The 23,003-nt window shown below is 76.7% G+C and overlaps 15 non-coding genes and 7 pseudogenes across 15 annotated transcripts; all 22 read right to left on the bottom strand.

Annotated features, from left to right (window-relative positions):
- Positions 1–336: 336 nt before the first annotated feature.
- LOC137767950 (5S ribosomal RNA) lies at positions 337–455 on the bottom strand. Its single transcript, XR_011074636.1, has one exon. It is a non-coding gene; the product is annotated as a 5S ribosomal RNA (ribosomal RNA).
- Positions 456–1,378: 923 nt separating this feature from the next.
- Positions 1,379–1,497, bottom strand: LOC137767949 (5S ribosomal RNA). The gene has a single exon (XR_011074635.1). It is a non-coding gene; the product is annotated as a 5S ribosomal RNA (ribosomal RNA).
- Positions 1,498–2,420: 923 nt separating this feature from the next.
- Positions 2,421–2,539, bottom strand: LOC137767948 (5S ribosomal RNA). Its single transcript, XR_011074634.1, has one exon. It is a non-coding gene; the product is annotated as a 5S ribosomal RNA (ribosomal RNA).
- A 916-nt stretch (positions 2,540–3,455) lies between these two features.
- Positions 3,456–3,564, bottom strand: LOC137767875 (5S ribosomal RNA; annotated as a pseudogene).
- A 922-nt stretch (positions 3,565–4,486) lies between these two features.
- LOC137767874 (5S ribosomal RNA) lies at positions 4,487–4,595 on the bottom strand (annotated as a pseudogene).
- A 922-nt stretch (positions 4,596–5,517) lies between these two features.
- LOC137767858 (5S ribosomal RNA) lies at positions 5,518–5,636 on the bottom strand. The gene has a single exon (XR_011074580.1). It is a non-coding gene; the product is annotated as a 5S ribosomal RNA (ribosomal RNA).
- A 922-nt stretch (positions 5,637–6,558) lies between these two features.
- On the bottom strand, positions 6,559–6,667 carry LOC137767873 (5S ribosomal RNA; annotated as a pseudogene).
- Positions 6,668–7,589: 922 nt separating this feature from the next.
- On the bottom strand, positions 7,590–7,708 carry LOC137767947 (5S ribosomal RNA). Its single transcript, XR_011074633.1, has one exon. It is a non-coding gene; the product is annotated as a 5S ribosomal RNA (ribosomal RNA).
- A 922-nt stretch (positions 7,709–8,630) lies between these two features.
- LOC137767946 (5S ribosomal RNA) lies at positions 8,631–8,749 on the bottom strand. Its single transcript, XR_011074632.1, has one exon. It is a non-coding gene; the product is annotated as a 5S ribosomal RNA (ribosomal RNA).
- A 922-nt stretch (positions 8,750–9,671) lies between these two features.
- LOC137767944 (5S ribosomal RNA) lies at positions 9,672–9,790 on the bottom strand. Its single transcript, XR_011074630.1, has one exon. It is a non-coding gene; the product is annotated as a 5S ribosomal RNA (ribosomal RNA).
- A 922-nt stretch (positions 9,791–10,712) lies between these two features.
- On the bottom strand, positions 10,713–10,831 carry LOC137767940 (5S ribosomal RNA). Its single transcript, XR_011074626.1, has one exon. It is a non-coding gene; the product is annotated as a 5S ribosomal RNA (ribosomal RNA).
- A 923-nt stretch (positions 10,832–11,754) lies between these two features.
- LOC137767929 (5S ribosomal RNA) lies at positions 11,755–11,873 on the bottom strand. Its single transcript, XR_011074616.1, has one exon. It is a non-coding gene; the product is annotated as a 5S ribosomal RNA (ribosomal RNA).
- Positions 11,874–12,796: 923 nt separating this feature from the next.
- On the bottom strand, positions 12,797–12,915 carry LOC137767918 (5S ribosomal RNA). The gene has a single exon (XR_011074607.1). It is a non-coding gene; the product is annotated as a 5S ribosomal RNA (ribosomal RNA).
- A 922-nt stretch (positions 12,916–13,837) lies between these two features.
- LOC137767907 (5S ribosomal RNA) lies at positions 13,838–13,956 on the bottom strand. Its single transcript, XR_011074598.1, has one exon. It is a non-coding gene; the product is annotated as a 5S ribosomal RNA (ribosomal RNA).
- Positions 13,957–14,878: 922 nt separating this feature from the next.
- On the bottom strand, positions 14,879–14,997 carry LOC137767896 (5S ribosomal RNA). Its single transcript, XR_011074587.1, has one exon. It is a non-coding gene; the product is annotated as a 5S ribosomal RNA (ribosomal RNA).
- Positions 14,998–15,918: 921 nt separating this feature from the next.
- Positions 15,919–16,037, bottom strand: LOC137767889 (5S ribosomal RNA). Its single transcript, XR_011074583.1, has one exon. It is a non-coding gene; the product is annotated as a 5S ribosomal RNA (ribosomal RNA).
- A 922-nt stretch (positions 16,038–16,959) lies between these two features.
- On the bottom strand, positions 16,960–17,078 carry LOC137767878 (5S ribosomal RNA). The gene has a single exon (XR_011074582.1). It is a non-coding gene; the product is annotated as a 5S ribosomal RNA (ribosomal RNA).
- Positions 17,079–17,993: 915 nt separating this feature from the next.
- LOC137767872 (5S ribosomal RNA) lies at positions 17,994–18,102 on the bottom strand (annotated as a pseudogene).
- A 922-nt stretch (positions 18,103–19,024) lies between these two features.
- On the bottom strand, positions 19,025–19,133 carry LOC137767871 (5S ribosomal RNA; annotated as a pseudogene).
- Positions 19,134–20,055: 922 nt separating this feature from the next.
- LOC137767857 (5S ribosomal RNA) lies at positions 20,056–20,174 on the bottom strand. Its single transcript, XR_011074579.1, has one exon. It is a non-coding gene; the product is annotated as a 5S ribosomal RNA (ribosomal RNA).
- Positions 20,175–21,095: 921 nt separating this feature from the next.
- LOC137767870 (5S ribosomal RNA) lies at positions 21,096–21,204 on the bottom strand (annotated as a pseudogene).
- Positions 21,205–22,125: 921 nt separating this feature from the next.
- Positions 22,126–22,234, bottom strand: LOC137767869 (5S ribosomal RNA; annotated as a pseudogene).
- Between the last annotated feature and the right edge of the window lie 769 nt (positions 22,235–23,003).

Here is a 23,003-nt window from a genome sequence, read left to right as displayed (position 1 = left end):
AGCTGTGGAGAGACACACCGGCAGACAGGTGGCTGCGCCGGGGCTGGGCGCTAGTGGGGGCGGCCAGGTGCAGGTCAAGGGGGCTCGCGGGCCGCACGGCCGGCACCCGGGCCTGAGGCGGAGTCTGGGTCCAGGCCAGCCACCCCGGGAGCGGCTGGGATGCGGCTGCCTTCCAGGGCCGCCTTCTGGCCGCCTGGCCGGCCAGGCAGGCGGAGAGCGCCCCCTCTGGCGCGCTGTGGTGGGAGGGGTCGGAGGTAGGTGGGGCCTGCAGCGGTGCCCGGCGGCGGGGGCGGAGGCGGCGGGCGACTAAAGGAGAGGGCGGAGCGGGAGGCAAAAAGCCTACAGCACCCGGTATTCCCAGGCGGTCTCCCATCCAAGTACTAACCAGGCCCGACCCTGCTTAGCTTCCGAGATCAGACGAGATCGGGCGCGTTCAGGGTGGTATGGCCGTAGACGCAAGAGGGGCCCGCGGAGGGCCTCTTGAGGCCCAGCTTGGCTGGCGCTTGCGCCTTACTGCCCGCCCGGCGGCCAGCCCGCCCCGGCAGGGCCCCGCCGCCCGCCCAGGCAGGGGAACGGCGGCCTCGGGTACCGGGGCGGGGGGGGGTGGCGGAGGGGTTGGCGACCTCCCAGCCCAGGGCGGGCGGGACCCACCAAACCGTTCGGCGCTTGGCGCCCCGCCCCAGGTCCCGCACGTCGCTCACGGGGACGTGGCCCCGGAGGCTTCAGGGCCCGGGGCCCGCGGTCCCTTGGGCCTCCCCGCTGCCCGCCCACGCGGCGCTAGGCGCAGCCCAGCCGCAGCCCGGGCCGGCCCGCCTGCCCGACGGCAGTCGGCCCTGAACCCACTGGGAGCCACCATTGAGTCACCACGGCCCCTTAGCCCCAGCAAGGCCACCCTTGCCCCCCACGCCACCCGCCGAGCACAGGACCCGGCGCCTTGTGGCCGGCCGGCCCGGAGAACCGGCCCCGGCCCCGGCCCCCGCCCCCGCTCCCGCCCCCGGCCGTGGCGAAACGGCGGCCGGGGGCGGGGGCTTTTTCCGGAGGGAGCTGTGGAGAGACACACCGGCAGACAGGTGGCTGCGCCGGGGCTGGGCGCTAGTGGGGGCGGCCAGGTGCAGGTCAAGGGGGCTCGCGGGCCGCACGGCCGGCACCCGGGCCTGAGGCGGAGTCTGGGTCCAGGCCAGCCACCCCGGGAGCGGCTGGGATGCGGCTGCCTTCCAGGGCCGCCTTCTGGCCGCCTGGCCGGCCAGGCAGGCGGAGAGCGCCCCCTCTGGCGCGCTGTGGTGGGAGGGGTCGGAGGTAGGTGGGGCCTGCAGCGGTGCCCGGCGGCGGGGGCGGAGGCGGCGGGCGACTAAAGGAGAGGGCGGAGCGGGAGGCAAAAAGCCTACAGCACCCGGTATTCCCAGGCGGTCTCCCATCCAAGTACTAACCAGGCCCGACCCTGCTTAGCTTCCGAGATCAGACGAGATCGGGCGCGTTCAGGGTGGTATGGCCGTAGACGCAAGAGGGGCCCGCGGAGGGCCTCTTGAGGCCCAGCTTGGCTGGCGCTTGCGCCTTACTGCCCGCCCGGCGGCCAGCCCGCCCCGGCAGGGCCCCGCCGCCCGCCCAGGCAGGGGAACGGCGGCCTCGGGTACCGGGGCGGGGGGGGGTGGCGGAGGGGTTGGCGACCTCCCAGCCCAGGGCGGGCGGGACCCACCAAACCGTTCGGCGCTTGGCGCCCCGCCCCAGGTCCCGCACGTCGCTCACGGGGACGTGGCCCCGGAGGCTTCAGGGCCCGGGGCCCGCGGTCCCTTGGGCCTCCCCGCTGCCCGCCCACGCGGCGCTAGGCGCAGCCCAGCCGCAGCCCGGGCCGGCCCGCCTGCCCGACGGCAGTCGGCCCTGAACCCACTGGGAGCCACCATTGAGTCACCACGGCCCCTTAGCCCCAGCAAGGCCACCCTTGCCCCCCACGCCACCCGCCGAGCACAGGACCCGGCGCCTTGTGGCCGGCCGGCCCGGAGAACCGGCCCCGGCCCCGGCCCCCGCCCCCGCTCCCGCCCCCGGCCGTGGCGAAACGGCGGCCGGGGGCGGGGGCTTTTTCCGGAGGGAGCTGTGGAGAGACACACCGGCAGACAGGTGGCTGCGCCGGGGCTGGGCGCTAGTGGGGGCGGCCAGGTGCAGGTCAAGGGGGCTCGCGGGCCGCACGGCCGGCACCCGGGCCTGAGGCGGAGTCTGGGTCCAGGCCAGCCACCCCGGGAGCGGCTGGGATGCGGCTGCCTTCCAGGGCCGCCTTCTGGCCGCCTGGCCGGCCAGGCAGGCGGAGAGCGCCCCCTCTGGCGCGCTGTGGTGGGAGGGGTCGGAGGTAGGTGGGGCCTGCAGCGGTGCCCGGCGGCGGGGGCGGAGGCGGCGGGCGACTAAAGGAGAGGGCGGAGCGGGAGGCAAAAAGCCTACAGCACCCGGTATTCCCAGGCGGTCTCCCATCCAAGTACTAACCAGGCCCGACCCTGCTTAGCTTCCGAGATCAGACGAGATCGGGCGCGTTCAGGGTGGTATGGCCGTAGACGCAAGAGGGGCCCGCGGAGGGCCTCTTGAGGCCCAGCTTGGCTGGCGCTTGCGCCTTACTGCCCGCCCGGCGGCCAGCCCGCCCCGGCAGGGCCCCGCCGCCCGCCCAGGCAGGGGAACGGCGGCCTCGGGTACCGGGGCGGGGGGGGTGGCGGAGGGGTTGGCGACCTCCCAGCCCAGGGCGGGCGGGACCCACCAAACCGTTCGGCGCTTGGCGCCCCGCCCCAGGTCCCGCACGTCGCTCACGGGGACGTGGCCCCGGAGGCTTCAGGGCCCGGGGCCCGCGGTCCCTTGGGCCTCCCCGCTGCCCGCCCACGCGGCGCTAGGCGCAGCCCAGCCGCAGCCCGGGCCGGCCCGCCTGCCCGACGGCAGTCGGCCCTGAACCCACTGGGAGCCACCATTGAGTCACCACGGCCCCTTAGCCCCAGCAAGGCCACCCTTGCCCCCCACGCCACCCGCCGAGCACAGGACCCGGCGCCTTGTGGCCGGCCGGCCCGGAGAACCGGCCCCGGCCCCCGCCCCCGCTCCCGCCCCCGGCCGTGGCGAAACGGCGGCCGGGGGCGGGGGCTTTTTCCGGAGGGAGCTGTGGAGAGACACACCGGCAGACAGGTGGCTGCGCCGGGGCTGGGCGCTAGTGGGGGCGGCCAGGTGCAGGTCAAGGGGGCTCGCGGGCCGCACGGCCGGCACCCGGGCCTGAGGCGGAGTCTGGGTCCAGGCCAGCCACCCCGGGAGCGGCTGGGATGCGGCTGCCTTCCAGGGCCGCCTTCTGGCCGCCTGGCCGGCCAGGCAGGCGGAGAGCGCCCCCTCTGGCGCGCTGTGGTGGGAGGGGTCGGAGGTAGGTGGGGCCTGCAGCGGTGCCCGGCGGCGGGGGCGGAGGCGGCGGGCGACTAAAGGAGAGGGCGGAGCGGGAGGCAAAAAGCCTACAGCACCCGGTATTCCCAGGCGGTCTCCCATCCAAGTACTAACCAGGCCCGACCCTGCTTAGCTTCCGAGATCGGGCGCGTTCAGGGTGGTATGGCCGTAGACGCAAGAGGGGCCCGCGGAGGGCCTCTTGAGGCCCAGCTTGGCTGGCGCTTGCGCCTTACTGCCCGCCCGGCGGCCAGCCCGCCCCGGCAGGGCCCCGCCGCCCGCCCAGGCAGGGGAACGGCGGCCTCGGGTACCGGGGCGGGGGGGGTGGCGGAGGGGTTGGCGACCTCCCAGCCCAGGGCGGGCGGGACCCACCAAACCGTTCGGCGCTTGGCGCCCCGCCCCAGGTCCCGCACGTCGCTCACGGGGACGTGGCCCCGGAGGCTTCAGGGCCCGGGGCCCGCGGTCCCTTGGGCCTCCCCGCTGCCCGCCCACGCGGCGCTAGGCGCAGCCCAGCCGCAGCCCGGGCCGGCCCGCCTGCCCGACGGCAGTCGGCCCTGAACCCACTGGGAGCCACCATTGAGTCACCACGGCCCCTTAGCCCCAGCAAGGCCACCCTTGCCCCCCACGCCACCCGCCGAGCACAGGACCCGGCGCCTTGTGGCCGGCCGGCCCGGAGAACCGGCCCCGGCCCCGGCCCCCGCCCCCGCTCCCGCCCCCGGCCGTGGCGAAACGGCGGCGGGGGGCGGGGGCTTTTTCCGGAGGGAGCTGTGGAGAGACACACCGGCAGACAGGTGGCTGCGCCGGGGCTGGGCGCTAGTGGGGGCGGCCAGGTGCAGGTCAAGGGGGCTCGCGGGCCGCACGGCCGGCACCCGGGCCTGAGGCGGAGTCTGGGTCCAGGCCAGCCACCCCGGGAGCGGCTGGGATGCGGCTGCCTTCCAGGGCCGCCTTCTGGCCGCCTGGCCGGCCAGGCAGGCGGAGAGCGCCCCCTCTGGCGCGCTGTGGTGGGAGGGGTCGGAGGTAGGTGGGGCCTGCAGCGGTGCCCGGCGGCGGGGGCGGAGGCGGCGGGCGACTAAAGGAGAGGGCGGAGCGGGAGGCAAAAAGCCTACAGCACCCGGTATTCCCAGGCGGTCTCCCATCCAAGTACTAACCAGGCCCGACCCTGCTTAGCTTCCGAGATCGGGCGCGTTCAGGGTGGTATGGCCGTAGACGCAAGAGGGGCCCGCGGAGGGCCTCTTGAGGCCCAGCTTGGCTGGCGCTTGCGCCTTACTGCCCGCCCGGCGGCCAGCCCGCCCCGGCAGGGCCCCGCCGCCCGCCCAGGCAGGGGAACGGCGGCCTCGGGTACCGGGGCGGGGGGGGTGGCGGAGGGGTTGGCGACCTCCCAGCCCAGGGCGGGCGGGACCCACCAAACCGTTCGGCGCTTGGCGCCCCGCCCCAGGTCCCGCACGTCGCTCACGGGGACGTGGCCCCGGAGGCTTCAGGGCCCGGGGCCCGCGGTCCCTTGGGCCTCCCCGCTGCCCGCCCACGCGGCGCTAGGCGCAGCCCAGCCGCAGCCCGGGCCGGCCCGCCTGCCCGACGGCAGTCGGCCCTGAACCCACTGGGAGCCACCATTGAGTCACCACGGCCCCTTAGCCCCAGCAAGGCCACCCTTGCCCCCCACGCCACCCGCCGAGCACAGGACCCGGCGCCTTGTGGCCGGCCGGCCCGGAGAACCGGCCCCGGCCCCGGCCCCCGCCCCCGCTCCCGCCCCCGGCCGTGGCGAAACGGCGGCCGGGGGCGGGGGCTTTTTCCGGAGGGAGCTGTGGAGAGACACACCGGCAGACAGGTGGCTGCGCCGGGGCTGGGCGCTAGTGGGGGCGGCCAGGTGCAGGTCAAGGGGGCTCGCGGGCCGCACGGCCGGCACCCGGGCCTGAGGCGGAGTCTGGGTCCAGGCCAGCCACCCCGGGAGCGGCTGGGATGCGGCTGCCTTCCAGGGCCGCCTTCTGGCCGCCTGGCCGGCCAGGCAGGCGGAGAGCGCCCCCTCTGGCGCGCTGTGGTGGGAGGGGTCGGAGGTAGGTGGGGCCTGCAGCGGTGCCCGGCGGCGGGGGCGGAGGCGGCGGGCGACTAAAGGAGAGGGCGGAGCGGGAGGCAAAAAGCCTACAGCACCCGGTATTCCCAGGCGGTCTCCCATCCAAGTACTAACCAGGGCCGACCCTGCTTAGCTTCCGAGATCAGACGAGATCGGGCGCGTTCAGGGTGGTATGGCCGTAGACGCAAGAGGGGCCCGCGGAGGGCCTCTTGAGGCCCAGCTTGGCTGGCGCTTGCGCCTTACTGCCCGCCCGGCGGCCAGCCCGCCCCGGCAGGGCCCCGCCGCCCGCCCAGGCAGGGGAACGGCGGCCTCGGGTACCGGGGCGGGGGGGGTGGCGGAGGGGTTGGCGACCTCCCAGCCCAGGGCGGGCGGGACCCACCAAACCGTTCGGCGCTTGGCGCCCCGCCCCAGGTCCCGCACGTCGCTCACGGGGACGTGGCCCCGGAGGCTTCAGGGCCCGGGGCCCGCGGTCCCTTGGGCCTCCCCGCTGCCCGCCCACGCGGCGCTAGGCGCAGCCCAGCCGCAGCCCGGGCCGGCCCGCCTGCCCGACGGCAGTCGGCCCTGAACCCACTGGGAGCCACCATTGAGTCACCACGGCCCCTTAGCCCCAGCAAGGCCACCCTTGCCCCCCACGCCACCCGCCGAGCACAGGACCCGGCGCCTTGTGGCCGGCCGGCCCGGAGAACCGGCCCCGGCCCCGGCCCCCGCCCCCGCTCCCGCCCCCGGCCGTGGCGAAACGGCGGCCGGGGGCGGGGGCTTTTTCCGGAGGGAGCTGTGGAGAGACACACCGGCAGACAGGTGGCTGCGCCGGGGCTGGGCGCTAGTGGGGGCGGCCAGGTGCAGGTCAAGGGGGCTCGCGGGCCGCACGGCCGGCACCCGGGCCTGAGGCGGAGTCTGGGTCCAGGCCAGCCACCCCGGGAGCGGCTGGGATGCGGCTGCCTTCCAGGGCCGCCTTCTGGCCGCCTGGCCGGCCAGGCAGGCGGAGAGCGCCCCCTCTGGCGCGCTGTGGTGGGAGGGGTCGGAGGTAGGTGGGGCCTGCAGCGGTGCCCGGCGGCGGGGGCGGAGGCGGCGGGCGACTAAAGGAGAGGGCGGAGCGGGAGGCAAAAAGCCTACAGCACCCGGTATTCCCAGGCGGTCTCCCATCCAAGTACTAACCAGGCCCGACCCTGCTTAGCTTCCGAGATCGGGCGCGTTCAGGGTGGTATGGCCGTAGACGCAAGAGGGGCCCGCGGAGGGCCTCTTGAGGCCCAGCTTGGCTGGCGCTTGCGCCTTACTGCCCGCCCGGCGGCCAGCCCGCCCCGGCAGGGCCCCGCCGCCCGCCCAGGCAGGGGAACGGCGGCCTCGGGTACCGGGGCGGGGGGGGTGGCGGAGGGGTTGGCGACCTCCCAGCCCAGGGCGGGCGGGACCCACCAAACCGTTCGGCGCTTGGCGCCCCGCCCCAGGTCCCGCACGTCGCTCACGGGGACGTGGCCCCGGAGGCTTCAGGGCCCGGGGCCCGCGGTCCCTTGGGCCTCCCCGCTGCCCGCCCACGCGGCGCTAGGCGCAGCCCAGCCGCAGCCCGGGCCGGCCCGCCTGCCCGACGGCAGTCGGCCCTGAACCCACTGGGAGCCACCATTGAGTCACCACGGCCCCTTAGCCCCAGCAAGGCCACCCTTGCCCCCCACGCCACCCGCCGAGCACAGGACCCGGCGCCTTGTGGCCGGCCGGCCCGGAGAACCGGCCCCGGCCCCGGCCCCCGCCCCCGCTCCCGCCCCCGGCCGTGGCGAAACGGCGGCCGGGGGCGGGGGCTTTTTCCGGAGGGAGCTGTGGAGAGACACACCGGCAGACAGGTGGCTGCGCCGGGGCTGGGCGCTAGTGGGGGCGGCCAGGTGCAGGTCAAGGGGGCTCGCGGGCCGCACGGCCGGCACCCGGGCCTGAGGCGGAGTCTGGGTCCAGGCCAGCCACCCCGGGAGCGGCTGGGATGCGGCTGCCTTCCAGGGCCGCCTTCTGGCCGCCTGGCCGGCCAGGCAGGCGGAGAGCGCCCCCTCTGGCGCGCTGTGGTGGGAGGGGTCGGAGGTAGGTGGGGCCTGCAGCGGTGCCCGGCGGCGGGGGCGGAGGCGGCGGGCGACTAAAGGAGAGGGCGGAGCGGGAGGCAAAAAGCCTACAGCACCCGGTATTCCCAGGCGGTCTCCCATCCAAGTACTAACCAGGCCCGACCCTGCTTAGCTTCCGAGATCAGACGAGATCGGGCGCGTTCAGGGTGGTATGGCCGTAGACGCAAGAGGGGCCCGCGGAGGGCCTCTTGAGGCCCAGCTTGGCTGGCGCTTGCGCCTTACTGCCCGCCCGGCGGCCAGCCCGCCCCGGCAGGGCCCCGCCGCCCGCCCAGGCAGGGGAACGGCGGCCTCGGGTACCGGGGCGGGGGGGGTGGCGGAGGGGTTGGCGACCTCCCAGCCCAGGGCGGGCGGGACCCACCAAACCGTTCGGCGCTTGGCGCCCCGCCCCAGGTCCCGCACGTCGCTCACGGGGACGTGGCCCCGGAGGCTTCAGGGCCCGGGGCCCGCGGTCCCTTGGGCCTCCCCGCTGCCCGCCCACGCGGCGCTAGGCGCAGCCCAGCCGCAGCCCGGGCCGGCCCGCCTGCCCGACGGCAGTCGGCCCTGAACCCACTGGGAGCCACCATTGAGTCACCACGGCCCCTTAGCCCCAGCAAGGCCACCCTTGCCCCCCACGCCACCCGCCGAGCACAGGACCCGGCGCCTTGTGGCCGGCCGGCCCGGAGAACCGGCCCCGGCCCCGGCCCCCGCCCCCGCTCCCGCCCCCGGCCGTGGCGAAACGGCGGCCGGGGGCGGGGGCTTTTTCCGGAGGGAGCTGTGGAGAGACACACCGGCAGACAGGTGGCTGCGCCGGGGCTGGGCGCTAGTGGGGGCGGCCAGGTGCAGGTCAAGGGGGCTCGCGGGCCGCACGGCCGGCACCCGGGCCTGAGGCGGAGTCTGGGTCCAGGCCAGCCACCCCGGGAGCGGCTGGGATGCGGCTGCCTTCCAGGGCCGCCTTCTGGCCGCCTGGCCGGCCAGGCAGGCGGAGAGCGCCCCCTCTGGCGCGCTGTGGTGGGAGGGGTCGGAGGTAGGTGGGGCCTGCAGCGGTGCCCGGCGGCGGGGGCGGAGGCGGCGGGCGACTAAAGGAGAGGGCGGAGCGGGAGGCAAAAAGCCTACAGCACCCGGTATTCCCAGGCGGTCTCCCATCCAAGTACTAACCAGGCCCGACCCTGCTTAGCTTCCGAGATCAGACGAGATCGGGCGCGTTCAGGGTGGTATGGCCGTAGACGCAAGAGGGGCCCGCGGAGGGCCTCTTGAGGCCCAGCTTGGCTGGCGCTTGCGCCTTACTGCCCGCCCGGCGGCCAGCCCGCCCCGGCAGGGCCCCGCCGCCCGCCCAGGCAGGGGAACGGCGGCCTCGGGTACCGGGGCGGGGGGGGTGGCGGAGGGGTTGGCGACCTCCCAGCCCAGGGCGGGCGGGACCCACCAAACCGTTCGGCGCTTGGCGCCCCGCCCCAGGTCCCGCACGTCGCTCACGGGGACGTGGCCCCGGAGGCTTCAGGGCCCGGGGCCCGCGGTCCCTTGGGCCTCCCCGCTGCCCGCCCACGCGGCGCTAGGCGCAGCCCAGCCGCAGCCCGGGCCGGCCCGCCTGCCCGACGGCAGTCGGCCCTGAACCCACTGGGAGCCACCATTGAGTCACCACGGCCCCTTAGCCCCAGCAAGGCCACCCTTGCCCCCCACGCCACCCGCCGAGCACAGGACCCGGCGCCTTGTGGCCGGCCGGCCCGGAGAACCGGCCCCGGCCCCGGCCCCCGCCCCCGCTCCCGCCCCCGGCCGTGGCGAAACGGCGGCCGGGGGCGGGGGCTTTTTCCGGAGGGAGCTGTGGAGAGACACACCGGCAGACAGGTGGCTGCGCCGGGGCTGGGCGCTAGTGGGGGCGGCCAGGTGCAGGTCAAGGGGGCTCGCGGGCCGCACGGCCGGCACCCGGGCCTGAGGCGGAGTCTGGGTCCAGGCCAGCCACCCCGGGAGCGGCTGGGATGCGGCTGCCTTCCAGGGCCGCCTTCTGGCCGCCTGGCCGGCCAGGCAGGCGGAGAGCGCCCCCTCTGGCGCGCTGTGGTGGGAGGGGTCGGAGGTAGGTGGGGCCTGCAGCGGTGCCCGGCGGCGGGGGCGGAGGCGGCGGGCGACTAAAGGAGAGGGCGGAGCGGGAGGCAAAAAGCCTACAGCACCCGGTATTCCCAGGCGGTCTCCCATCCAAGTACTAACCAGGCCCGACCCTGCTTAGCTTCCGAGATCAGACGAGATCGGGCGCGTTCAGGGTGGTATGGCCGTAGACGCAAGAGGGGCCCGCGGAGGGCCTCTTGAGGCCCAGCTTGGCTGGCGCTTGCGCCTTACTGCCCGCCCGGCGGCCAGCCCGCCCCGGCAGGGCCCCGCCGCCCGCCCAGGCAGGGGAACGGCGGCCTCGGGTACCGGGGCGGGGGGGGTGGCGGAGGGGTTGGCGACCTCCCAGCCCAGGGCGGGCGGGACCCACCAAACCGTTCGGCGCTTGGCGCCCCGCCCCAGGTCCCGCACGTCGCTCACGGGGACGTGGCCCCGGAGGCTTCAGGGCCCGGGGCCCGCGGTCCCTTGGGCCTCCCCGCTGCCCGCCCACGCGGCGCTAGGCGCAGCCCAGCCGCAGCCCGGGCCGGCCCGCCTGCCCGACGGCAGTCGGCCCTGAACCCACTGGGAGCCACCATTGAGTCACCACGGCCCCTTAGCCCCAGCAAGGCCACCCTTGCCCCCCACGCCACCCGCCGAGCACAGGACCCGGCGCCTTGTGGCCGGCCGGCCCGGAGAACCGGCCCCGGCCCCGGCCCCCGCCCCCGCTCCCGCCCCCGGCCGTGGCGAAACGGCGGCCGGGGGCGGGGGCTTTTTCCGGAGGGAGCTGTGTAGAGACACACCGGCAGACAGGTGGCTGCGCCGGGGCTGGGCGCTAGTGGGGGCGGCCAGGTGCAGGTCAAGGGGGCTCGCGGGCCGCACGGCCGGCACCCGGGCCTGAGGCGGAGTCTGGGTCCAGGCCAGCCACCCCGGGAGCGGCTGGGATGCGGCTGCCTTCCAGGGCCGCCTTCTGGCCGCCTGGCCGGCCAGGCAGGCGGAGAGCGCCCCCTCTGGCGCGCTGTGGTGGGAGGGGTCGGAGGTAGGTGGGGCCTGCAGCGGTGCCCGGCGGCGGGGGCGGAGGCGGCGGGCGACTAAAGGAGAGGGCGGAGCGGGAGGCAAAAAGCCTACAGCACCCGGTATTCCCAGGCGGTCTCCCATCCAAGTACTAACCAGGCCCGACCCTGCTTAGCTTCCGAGATCAGACGAGATCGGGCGCGTTCAGGGTGGTATGGCCGTAGACGCAAGAGGGGCCCGCGGAGGGCCTCTTGAGGCCCAGCTTGGCTGGCGCTTGCGCCTTACTGCCCGCCCGGCGGCCAGCCCGCCCCGGCAGGGCCCCGCCGCCCGCCCAGGCAGGGGAACGGCGGCCTCGGGTACCGGGGCGGGGGGGGGTGGCGGAGGGGTTGGCGACCTCCCAGCCCAGGGCGGGCGGGACCCACCAAACCGTTCGGCGCTTGGCGCCCCGCCCCAGGTCCCGCACGTCGCTCACGGGGACGTGGCCCCGGAGGCTTCAGGGCCCGGGGCCCGCGGTCCCTTGGGCCTCCCCGCTGCCCGCCCACGCGGCGCTAGGCGCAGCCCAGCCGCAGCCCGGGCCGGCCCGCCTGCCCGACGGCAGTCGGCCCTGAACCCACTGGGAGCCACCATTGAGTCACCACGGCCCCTTAGCCCCAGCAAGGCCACCCTTGCCCCCCACGCCACCCGCCGAGCACAGGACCCGGCGCCTTGTGGCCGGCCGGCCCGGAGAACCGGCCCCGGCCCCGGCCCCCGCCCCCGCTCCCGCCCCCGGCCGTGGCGAAACGGCGGCCGGGGGCGGGGGCTTTTTCCGGAGGGAGCTGTGGAGAGACACACCGGCAGACAGGTGGCTGCGCCGGGGCTGGGCGCTAGTGGGGGCGGCCAGGTGCAGGTCAAGGGGGCTCGCGGGCCGCACGGCCGGCACCCGGGCCTGAGGCGGAGTCTGGGTCCAGGCCAGCCACCCCGGGAGCGGCTGGGATGCGGCTGCCTTCCAGGGCCGCCTTCTGGCCGCCTGGCCGGCCAGGCAGGCGGAGAGCGCCCCCTCTGGCGCGCTGTGGTGGGAGGGGTCGGAGGTAGGTGGGGCCTGCAGCGGTGCCCGGCGGCGGGGGCGGAGGCGGCGGGCGACTAAAGGAGAGGGCGGAGCGGGAGGCAAAAAGCCTACAGCACCCGGTATTCCCAGGCGGTCTCCCATCCAAGTACTAACCAGGCCCGACCCTGCTTAGCTTCCGAGATCAGACGAGATCGGGCGCGTTCAGGGTGGTATGGCCGTAGACGCAAGAGGGGCCCGCGGAGGGCCTCTTGAGGCCCAGCTTGGCTGGCGCTTGCGCCTTACTGCCCGCCCGGCGGCCAGCCCGCCCCGGCAGGGCCCCGCCGCCCGCCCAGGCAGGGGAACGGCGGCCTCGGGTACCGGGGCGGGGGGGGGTGGCGGAGGGGTTGGCGACCTCCCAGCCCAGGGCGGGCGGGACCCACCAAACCGTTCGGCGCTTGGCGCCCCGCCCCAGGTCCCGCACGTCGCTCACGGGGACGTGGCCCCGGAGGCTTCAGGGCCCGGGGCCCGCGGTCCCTTGGGCCTCCCCGCTGCCCGCCCACGCGGCGCTAGGCGCAGCCCAGCCGCAGCCCGGGCCGGCCCGCCTGCCCGACGGCAGTCGGCCCTGAACCCACTGGGAGCCACCATTGAGTCACCACGGCCCCTTAGCCCCAGCAAGGCCACCCTTGCCCCCCACGCCACCCGCCGAGCACAGGACCCGGCGCCTTGTGGCCGGCCGGCCCGGAGAACCGGCCCCGGCCCCGGCCCCCGCCCCCGCTCCCGCCCCCGGCCGTGGCGAAACGGCGGCCGGGGGCGGGGGCTTTTTCCGGAGGGAGCTGTGGAGAGACACACCGGCAGACAGGTGGCTGCGCCGGGGCTGGGCGCTAGTGGGGGCGGCCAGGTGCAGGTCAAGGGGGCTCGCGGGCCGCACGGCCGGCACCCGGGCCTGAGGCGGAGTCTGGGTCCAGGCCAGCCACCCCGGGAGCGGCTGGGATGCGGCTGCCTTCCAGGGCCGCCTTCTGGCCGCCTGGCCGGCCAGGCAGGCGGAGAGCGCCCCCTCTGGCGCGCTGTGGTGGGAGGGGTCGGAGGTAGGTGGGGCCTGCAGCGGTGCCCGGCGGCGGGGGCGGAGGCGGCGGGCGACTAAAGGAGAGGGCGGAGCGGGAGGCAAAAAGCCTACAGCACCCGGTATTCCCAGGCGGTCTCCCATCCAAGTACTAACCAGGCCCGACCCTGCTTAGCTTCCGAGATCAGACGAGATCGGGCGCGTTCAGGGTGGTATGGCCGTAGACGCAAGAGGGGCCCGCGGAGGGCCTCTTGAGGCCCAGCTTGGCTGGCGCTTGCGCCTTACTGCCCGCCCGGCGGCCAGCCCGCCCCGGCAGGGCCCCGCCGCCCGCCCAGGCAGGGGAACGGCGGCCTCGGGTACCGGGGCGGGGGGGGTGGCGGAGGGGTTGGCGACCTCCCAGCCCAGGGCGGGCGGGACCCACCAAACCGTTCGGCGCTTGGCGCCCCGCCCCAGGTCCCGCACGTCGCTCACGGGGACGTGGCCCCGGAGGCTTCAGGGCCCGGGGCCCGCGGTCCCTTGGGCCTCCCCGCTGCCCGCCCACGCGGCGCTAGGCGCAGCCCAGCCGCAGCCCGGGCCGGCCCGCCTGCCCGACGGCAGTCGGCCCTGAACCCACTGGGAGCCACCATTGAGTCACCACGGCCCCTTAGCCCCAGCAAGGCCACCCTTGCCCCCCACGCCACCCGCCGAGCACAGGACCCGGCGCCTTGTGGCCGGCCGGCCCGGAGAACCGGCCCCGGCCCCGGCCCCCGCCCCCGCTCCCGCCCCCGGCCGTGGCGAAACGGCGGCCGGGGGCGGGGGCTTTTTCCGGAGGGAGCTGTGGAGAGACACACCGGCAGACAGGTGGCTGCGCCGGGGCTGGGCGCTAGTGGGGGCGGCCAGGTGCAGGTCAAGGGGGCTCGCGGGCCGCACGGCCGGCACCCGGGCCTGAGGCGGAGTCTGGGTCCAGGCCAGCCACCCCGGGAGCGGCTGGGATGCGGCTGCCTTCCAGGGCCGCCTTCTGGCCGCCTGGCCGGCCAGGCAGGCGGAGAGCGCCCCCTCTGGCGCGCTGTGGTGGGAGGGGTCGGAGGTAGGTGGGGCCTGCAGCGGTGCCCGGCGGCGGGGGCGGAGGCGGCGGGCGACTAAAGGAGAGGGCGGAGCGGGAGGCAAAAAGCCTACAGCACCCGGTATTCCCAGGCGGTCTCCCATCCAAGTACTAACCAGGCCCGACCCTGCTTAGCTTCCGAGATCAGACGAGATCGGGCGCGTTCAGGGTGGTATGGCCGTAGACGCAAGAGGGGCCCGCGGAGGGCCTCTTGAGGCCCAGCTTGGCTGGCGCTTGCGCCTTACTGCCCGCCCGGCGGCCAGCCCGCCCCGGCAGGGCCCCGCCGCCCGCCCAGGCAGGGGAACGGCGGCCTCGGGTACCGGGGCGGGGGGGGTGGCGGAGGGGTTGGCGACCTCCCAGCCCAGGGCGGGCGGGACCCACCAAACCGTTCGGCGCTTGGCGCCCCGCCCCAGGTCCCGCACGTCGCTCACGGGGACGTGGCCCCGGAGGCTTCAGGGCCCGGGGCCCGCGGTCCCTTGGGCCTCCCCGCTGCCCGCCCACGCGGCGCTAGGCGCAGCCCAGCCGCAGCCCGGGCCGGCCCGCCTGCCCGACGGCAGTCGGCCCTGAACCCACTGGGAGCCACCATTGAGTCACCACGGCCCCTTAGCCCCAGCAAGGCCACCCTTGCCCCCCACGCCACCCGCCGAGCACAGGACCCGGCGCCTTGTGGCCGGCCGGCCCGGAGAACCGGCCCCGGCCCCGGCCCCCGCCCCCGCTCCCGCCCCCGGCCGTGGCGAAACGGCGGCCGGGGGCGGGGGCTTTTTCCGGAGGGAGCTGTGGAGAGACACACCGGCAGACAGGTGGCTGCGCCGGGGCTGGGCGCTAGTGGGGGCGGCCAGGTGCAGGTCAAGGGGGCTCGCGGGCCGCACGGCCGGCACCCGGGCCTGAGGCGGAGTCTGGGTCCAGGCCAGCCACCCCGGGAGCGGCTGGGATGCGGCTGCCTTCCAGGGCCGCCTTCTGGCCGCCTGGCCGGCCAGGCAGGCGGAGAGCGCCCCCTCTGGCGCGCTGTGGTGGGAGGGGTCGGAGGTAGGTGGGGCCTGCAGCGGTGCCCGGCGGCGGGGGCGGAGGCGGCGGGCGACTAAAGGAGAGGGCGGAGCGGGAGGCAAAAAGCCTACAGCACCCGGTATTCCCAGGCGGTCTCCCATCCAAGTACTAACCAGGCCCGACCCTGCTTAGCTTCCGAGATCAGACGAGATCGGGCGCGTTCAGGGTGGTATGGCCGTAGACGCAAGAGGGGCCCGCGGAGGGCCTCTTGAGGCCCAGCTTGGCTGGCGCTTGCGCCTTACTGCCCGCCCGGCGGCCAGCCCGCCCCGGCAGGGCCCCGCCGCCCGCCCAGGCAGGGGAACGGCGGCCTCGGGTACCGGGGCGGGGGGGGTGGCGGAGGGGTTGGCGACCTCCCAGCCCAGGGCGGGCGGGACCCACCAAACCGTTCGGCGCTTGGCGCCCCGCCCCAGGTCCCGCACGTCGCTCACGGGGACGTGGCCCCGGAGGCTTCAGGGCCCGGGGCCCGCGGTCCCTTGGGCCTCCCCGCTGCCCGCCCACGCGGCGCTAGGCGCAGCCCAGCCGCAGCCCGGGCCGGCCCGCCTGCCCGACGGCAGTCGGCCCTGAACCCACTGGGAGCCACCATTGAGTCACCACGGCCCCTTAGCCCCAGCAAGGCCACCCTTGCCCCCCACGCCACCCGCCGAGCACAGGACCCGGCGCCTTGTGGCCGGCCGGCCCGGAGAACCGGCCCCGGCCCCGGCCCCCGCCCCCGCTCCCGCCCCCGGCCGTGGCGAAACGGCGGCCGGGGGCGGGGGCTTTTTCCGGAGGGAGCTGTGGAGAGACACACCGGCAGACAGGTGGCTGCGCCGGGGCTGGGCGCTAGTGGGGGCGGCCAGGTGCAGGTCAAGGGGGCTCGCGGGCCGCACGGCCGGCACCCGGCCTGAGGCGGAGTCTGGGTCCAGGCCAGCCACCCCGGGAGCGGCTGGGATGCGGCTGCCTTCCAGGGCCGCCTTCTGGCCGCCTGGCCGGCCAGGCAGGCGGAGAGCGCCCCCTCTGGCGCGCTGTGGTGGGAGGGGTCGGAGGTAGGTGGGGCCTGCAGCGGTGCCCGGCGGCGGGGGCGGAGGCGGCGGGCGACTAAAGGAGAGGGCGGAGCGGGAGGCAAAAAGCCTACAGCACCCGGTATTCCCAGGCGGTCTCCCATCCAAGTACTAACCAGGCCCGACCCTGCTTAGCTTCCGAGATCAGACGAGATCGGGCGCGTTCAGGGTGGTATGGCCGTAGACGCAAGAGGGGCCCGCGGAGGGCCTCTTGAGGCCCAGCTTGGCTGGCGCTTGCGCCTTACTGCCCGCCCGGCGGCCAGCCCGCCCCGGCAGGGCCCCGCCGCCCGCCCAGGCAGGGGAACGGCGGCCTCGGGTACCGGGGCGGGGGGGGTGGCGGAGGGGTTGGCGACCTCCCAGCCCAGGGCGGGCGGGACCCACCAAACCGTTCGGCGCTTGGCGCCCCGCCCCAGGTCCCGCACGTCGCTCACGGGGACGTGGCCCCGGAGGCTTCAGGGCCCGGGGCCCGCGGTCCCTTGGGCCTCCCCGCTGCCCGCCCACGCGGCGCTAGGCGCAGCCCAGCCGCAGCCCGGGCCGGCCCGCCTGCCCGACGGCAGTCGGCCCTGAACCCACTGGGAGCCACCATTGAGTCACCACGGCCCCTTAGCCCCAGCAAGGCCACCCTTGCCCCCCACGCCACCCGCCGAGCACAGGACCCGGCGCCTTGTGGCCGGCCGGCCCGGAGAACCGGCCCCGGCCCCGGCCCCCGCCCCCGCTCCCGCCCCCGGCCGTGGCGAAACGGCGGCGGGGGGCGGGGGCTTTTTCCGGAGGGAGCTGTGGAGAGACACACCGGCAGACAGGTGGCTGCGCCGGGGCTGGGCGCTAGTGGGGGCGGCCAGGTGCAGGTCAAGGGGGCTCGCGGGCCGCACGGCCGGCACCCGGGCCTGAGGCGGAGTCTGGGTCCAGGCCAGCCACCCCGGGAGCGGCTGGGATGCGGCTGCCTTCCAGGGCCGCCTTCTGGCCGCCTGGCCGGCCAGGCAGGCGGAGAGCGCCCCCTCTGGCGCGCTGTGGTGGGAGGGGTCGGAGGTAGGTGGGGCCTGCAGCGGTGCCCGGCGGCGGGGGCGGAGGCGGCGGGCGACTAAAGGAGAGGGCGGAGCGGGAGGCAAAAAGCCTACAGCACCCGGTATTCCCAGGCGGTCTCCCATCCAAGTACTAACCAGGCCCGACCCTGCTTAGCTTCCGAGATCAGACGAGATCGGGCGCGTTCAGGGTGGTATGGCCGTAGACGCAAGAGGGGCCCGCGGAGGGCCTCTTGAGGCCCAGCTTGGCTGGCGCTTGCGCCTTACTGCCCGCCCGGCGGCCAGCCCGCCCCGGCAGGGCCCCGCCGCCCGCCCAGGCAGGGGAACGGCGGCCTCGGGTACCGGGGCGGGGGGGTGGCGGAGGGGTTGGCGACCTCCCAGCCCAGGGCGGGCGGGACCCACCAAACCGTTCGGCGCTTGGCGCCCCGCCCCAGGTCCCGCACGTCGCTCACGGGGACGTGGCCCCGGAGGCTTCAGGGCCCGGGGCCCGCGGTCCCTTGGGCCTCCCCGCTGCCCGCCCACGCGGCGCTAGGCGCAGCCCAGCCGCAGCCCGGGCCGGCCCGCCTGCCCGACGGCAGTCGGCCCTGAACCCACTGGGAGCCACCATTGAGTCACCACGGCCCCTTAGCCCCAGCAAGGCCACCCTTGCCCCCCACGCCACCCGCCGAGCACAGGACCCGGCGCCTTGTGGCCGGCCGGCCCGGAGAACCGGCCCCGGCCCCCGCCCCCGCTCCCGCCCCCGTGCCGTGGCGAAACGGCGGCCGGGGGCGGGGCTTTTTCCGGAGGGAGCTGTGGAGAGACACACCGGCAGACAGGTGGCTGCGCCGGGGCTGGGCGCTAGTGGGGGCGGCCAGGTGCAGGTCAAGGGGGCTCGCGGGCCGCACGGCCGGCACCCGGGCCTGAGGCGGAGTCTGGGTCCAGGCCAGCCACCCCGGGAGCGGCTGGGATGCGGCTGCCTTCCAGGGCCGCCTTCTGGCCGCCTGGCCGGCCAGGCAGGCGGAGAGCGCCCCCTCTGGCGCGCTGTGGTGGGAGGGGTCGGAGGTAGGTGGGGCCTGCAGCGGTGCCCGGCGGCGGGGGCGGAGGCGGCGGGCGACTAAAGGAGAGGGCGGAGCGGGAGGCAAAAAGCCTACAGCACCCGGTATTCCCAGGCGGTCTCCCATCCAAGTACTAACCAGGCCCGACCCTGCTTAGCTTCCGAGATCGGGCGCGTTCAGGGTGGTATGGCCGTAGACGCAAGAGGGGCCCGCGGAGGGCCTCTTGAGGCCCAGCTTGGCTGGCGCTTGCGCCTTACTGCCCGCCCGGCGGCCAGCCCGCCCCGGCAGGGCCCCGCCGCCCGCCCAGGCAGGGGAACGGCGGCCTCGGGTACCGGGGCGGGGGGGGTGGCGGAGGGGTTGGCGACCTCCCAGCCCAGGGCGGGCGGGACCCACCAAACCGTTCGGCGCTTGGCGCCCCGCCCCAGGTCCCGCACGTCGCTCACGGGGACGTGGCCCCGGAGGCTTCAGGGCCCGGGGCCCGCGGTCCCTTGGGCCTCCCCGCTGCCCGCCCACGCGGCGCTAGGCGCAGCCCAGCCGCAGCCCGGGCCGGCCCGCCTGCCCGACGGCAGTCGGCCCTGAACCCACTGGGAGCCACCATTGAGTCACCACGGCCCCTTAGCCCCAGCAAGGCCACCCTTGCCCCCCACGCCACCCGCCGAGCACAGGACCCGGCGCCTTGTGGCCGGCCGGCCCGGAGAACCGGCCCCGGCCCCGGCCCCCGCCCCCGCTCCCGCCCCCGGCCGTGGCGAAACGGCGGCGGGGGGCGGGGGCTTTTTCCGGAGGGAGCTGTGGAGAGACACACCGGCAGACAGGTGGCTGCGCCGGGGCTGGGCGCTAGTGGGGGCGGCCAGGTGCAGGTCAAGGGGGCTCGCGGGCCGCACGGCCGGCACCCGGGCCTGAGGCGGAGTCTGGGTCCAGGCCAGCCACCCCGGGAGCGGCTGGGATGCGGCTGCCTTCCAGGGCCGCCTTCTGGCCGCCTGGCCGGCCAGGCAGGCGGAGAGCGCCCCCTCTGGCGCGCTGTGGTGGGAGGGGTCGGAGGTAGGTGGGGCCTGCAGCGGTGCCCGGCGGCGGGGGCGGAGGCGGCGGGCGACTAAAGGAGAGGGCGGAGCGGGAGGCAAAAAGCCTACAGCACCCGGTATTCCCAGGCGGTCTCCCATCCAAGTACTAACCAGGCCCGACCCTGCTTAGCTTCCGAGATCGGGCGCGTTCAGGGTGGTATGGCCGTAGACGCAAGAGGGGCCCGCGGAGGGCCTCTTGAGGCCCAGCTTGGCTGGCGCTTGCGCCTTACTGCCCGCCCGGCGGCCAGCCCGCCCCGGCAGGGCCCCGCCGCCCGCCCAGGCAGGGGAACGGCGGCCTCGGGTACCGGGGCGGGGGGGGTGGCGGAGGGGTTGGCGACCTCCCAGCCCAGGGCGGGCGGGACCCACCAAACCGTTCGGCGCTTGGCGCCCCGCCCCAGGTCCCGCACGTCGCTCACGGGGACGTGGCCCCGGAGGCTTCAGGGCCCGGGGCCCGCGGTCCCTTGGGCCTCCCCGCTGCCCGCCCACGCGGCGCTAGGCGCAGCCCAGCCGCAGCCCGGGCCGGCCCGCCTGCCCGACGGCAGTCGGCCCTGAACCCACTGGGAGCCACCATTGAGTCACCACGGCCCCTTAGCCCCAGCAAGGCCACCCTTGCCCCCCACGCCACCCGCCGAGCACAGGACCCGGCGCCTTGTGGCCGGCCGGCCCGGAGAACCGGCCCCGGCCCCGGCCCCCGCCCCCGCTCCCGCCCCCGGCCGTGGCGAAACGGCGGCCGGGGGCGGGGGCTTTTTCCGGAGGGAGCTGTGGAGAGACACACCGGCAGACAGGTGGCTGCGCCGGGGCTGGGCGCTAGTGGGGGCGGCCAGGTGCAGGTCAAGGGGGCTCGCGGGCCGCACGGCCGGCACCCGGGCCTGAGGCGGAGTCTGGGTCCAGGCCAGCCACCCCGGGAGCGGCTGGGATGCGGCTGCCTTCCAGGGCCGCCTTCTGGCCGCCTGGCCGGCCAGGCAGGCGGAGAGCGCCCCCTCTGGCGCGCTGTGGTGGGAGGGGTCGGAGGTAGGTGGGGCCTGCAGCGGTGCCCGGCGGCGGGGGCGGAGGCGGCGGGCGACTAAAGGAGAGGGCGGAGCGGGAGGCAAAAAGCCTACAGCACCCGGTATTCCCAGGCGGTCTCCCATCCAAGTACTAACCAGGGCCGACCCTGCTTAGCTTCCGAGATCAGACGAGATCGGGCGCGTTCAGGGTGGTATGGCCGTAGACGCAAGAGGGGCCCGCGGAGGGCCTCTTGAGGCCCAGCTTGGCTGGCGCTTGCGCCTTACTGCCCGCCCGGCGGCCAGCCCGCCCCGGCAGGGCCCCGCCGCCCGCCCAGGCAGGGGAACGGCGGCCTCGGGTACCGGGGCGGGGGGGGTGGCGGAGGGGTTGGCGACCTCCCAGCCCAGGGCGGGCGGGACCCACCAAACCGTTCGGCGCTTGGCGCCCCGCCCCAGGTCCCGCACGTCGCTCACGGGGACGTGGCCCCGGAGGCTTCAGGGCCCGGGGCCCGCGGTCCCTTGGGCCTCCCCGCTGCCCGCCCACGCGGCGCTAGGCGCAGCCCAGCCGCAGCCCGGGCCGGCCCGCCTGCCCGACGGCAGTCGGCCCTGAACCCACTGGGAGCCACCATTGAGTCACCACGGCCCCTTAGCCCCAGCAAGGCCACCCTTGCCCCCCACGCCACCCGCCGAGCACAGGACCCGGCGCCTTGTGGCCGGCCGGCCCGGAGAACCGGCCCCGGCCCCGGCCCCCGCCCCCGCTCCCGCCCCGGCCGTGGCGAAACGGCGGCCGGGGGCGGGGGCTTTTTCCGGAGGGAGCTGTGGAGAGACACACCGGCAGACAGGTGGCTGCGCCGGGGCTGGGCGCTAGTGGGGGCGGCCAGGTGCAGGTCAAGGGGGCTCGCGGGCCGCACGGCCGGCACCCGGGCCTGAGGCGGAGTCTGGGTCCAGGCCAGCCACCCCGGGAGCGGCTGGGATGCGGCTGCCTTCCAGGGCCGCCTTCTGGCCGCCTGGCCGGCCAGGCAGGCGGAGAGCGCCCCCTCTGGCGCGCTGTGGTGGGAGGGGTCGGAGGTAGGTGGGGCCTGCAGCGGTGCCCGGCGGCGGGGGCGGAGGCGGCGGGCGACTAAAGGAGAGGGCGGAGCGGGAGGCAAAAAGCCTACAGCACCCGGTATTCCCAGGCGGTCTCCCATCCAAGTACTAACCAGGCCCGACCCTGCTTAGCTTCCGAGATCGGGCGCGTTCAGGGTGGTATGGCCGTAGACGCAAGAGGGGCCCGCGGAGGGCCTCTTGAGGCCCAGCTTGGCTGGCGCTTGCGCCTTACTGCCCGCCCGGCGGCCAGCCCGCCCCGGCAGGGCCCCGCCGCCCGCCCAGGCAGGGGAACGGCGGCCTCGGGTACCGGGGCGGGGGGGTGGCGGAGGGGTTGGCGACCTCCCAGCCCAGGGCGGGCGGGACCCACCAAACCGTTCGGCGCTTGGCGCCCCGCCCCAGGTCCCGCACGTCGCTCACGGGGACGTGGCCCCGGAGGCTTCAGGGCCCGGGGCCCGCGGTCCCTTGGGCCTCCCCGCTGCCCGCCCACGCGGCGCTAGGCGCAGCCCAGCCGCAGCCCGGGCCGGCCCGCCTGCCCGACGGCAGTCGGCCCTGAACCCACTGGGAGCCACCATTGAGTCACCACGGCCCCTTAGCCCCAGCAAGGCCACCCTTGCCCCCCACGCCACCCGCCGAGCACAGGACCCGGCGCCTTGTGGCCGGCCGGCCCGGAGAACCGGCCCCGGCCCCGGCCCCCGCCCCCGCTCCCGCCCCCGGCCGTGGCGAAACGGCGGCCGGGGGCGGGGGCTTTTTCCGGAGGGAGCTGTGGAGAGACACACCGGCAGACAGGTGGCTGCGCCGGGGCTGGGCGCTAGTGGGGGCGGCCAGGTGCAGGTCAAGGGGGCTCGCGGGCCGCACGGCCGGCACCCGGGCCTGAGGCGGAGTCTGGGTCCAGGCCAGCCACCCCGGGAGCGGCTGGGATGCGGCTGCCTTCCAGGGCCGCCTTCTGGCCGCCTGGCCGGCCAGGCAGGCGGAGAGCGCCCCCTCTGGCGCGCTGTGGTGGGAGGGGTCGGAGGTAGGTGGGGCCTGCAGCGGTGCCCGGCGGCGGGGGCGGAGGCGGCGGGCGACTAAAGGAGAGGGCGGAGCGGGAGGCAAAAAGCCTACAGCACCCGGTATTCCCAGGCGGTCTCCCATCCAAGTACTAACCAGGCCCGACCCTGCTTAGCTTCCGAGATCGGGCGCGTTCAGGGTGGTATGGCCGTAGACGCAAGAGGGGCCCGCGGAGGGCCTCTTGAGGCCCAGCTTGGCTGGCGCTTGCGCCTTACTGCCCGCCCGGCGGCCAGCCCGCCCCGGCAGGGCCCCGCCGCCCGCCCAGGCAGGGGAACGGCGGCCTCGGGTACCGGGGCGGGGGGGGTGGCGGAGGGGTTGGCGACCTCCCAGCCCAGGGCGGGCGGGACCCACCAAACCGTTCGGCGCTTGGCGCCCCGCCCCAGGTCCCGCACGTCGCTCACGGGGACGTGGCCCCGGAGGCTTCAGGGCCCGGGGCCCGCGGTCCCTTGGGCCTCCCCGCTGCCCGCCCACGCGGCGCTAGGCGCAGCCCAGCCGCAGCCCGGGCCGGCCCGCCTGCCCGACGGCAGTCGGCCCTGAACCCACTGGGAGCCACCATTGAGTCACCACGGCCCCTTAGCCCCAGCAAGGCCACCCTTGCCCCCCACGCCACCCGCCGAGCACAGGACCCGGCGCCTTGTGGCCGGCCGGCCCGGAGAACCGGCCCCGGCCCCCGCCCCCGCTCCCGCCCCCGGCCGTGGCGAAACGGCGGCGGGGGGCGGGGGCTTTTTCCGGAGGGAGCTGTGGAGAGACACACCGGCAGACAGGTGGCTGCGCCGGGGCTGGGCGCTAGTGGGGGCGGCCAGGTGCAGGTCAAGGGGGCTCGCGGGCCGCACGGCCGGCACCCGGGCCTGAGGCGGAGTCTGGGTCCAGGCCAGCCACCCCGGGAGCGGCTGGGATGCGGCTGCCTTCCAGGGCCGCCTTCTGG

This window comes from Eschrichtius robustus, chromosome 7 (assembly GCF_028021215.1).
Source record: "Eschrichtius robustus isolate mEscRob2 chromosome 7, mEscRob2.pri, whole genome shotgun sequence".
Lineage (NCBI taxonomy): Eukaryota > Metazoa > Chordata > Mammalia > Artiodactyla > Eschrichtiidae > Eschrichtius > Eschrichtius robustus.
Note: the sequence above shows the minus strand (reverse complement) of the source record. Positions and strands in the feature narration are given on the sequence as shown.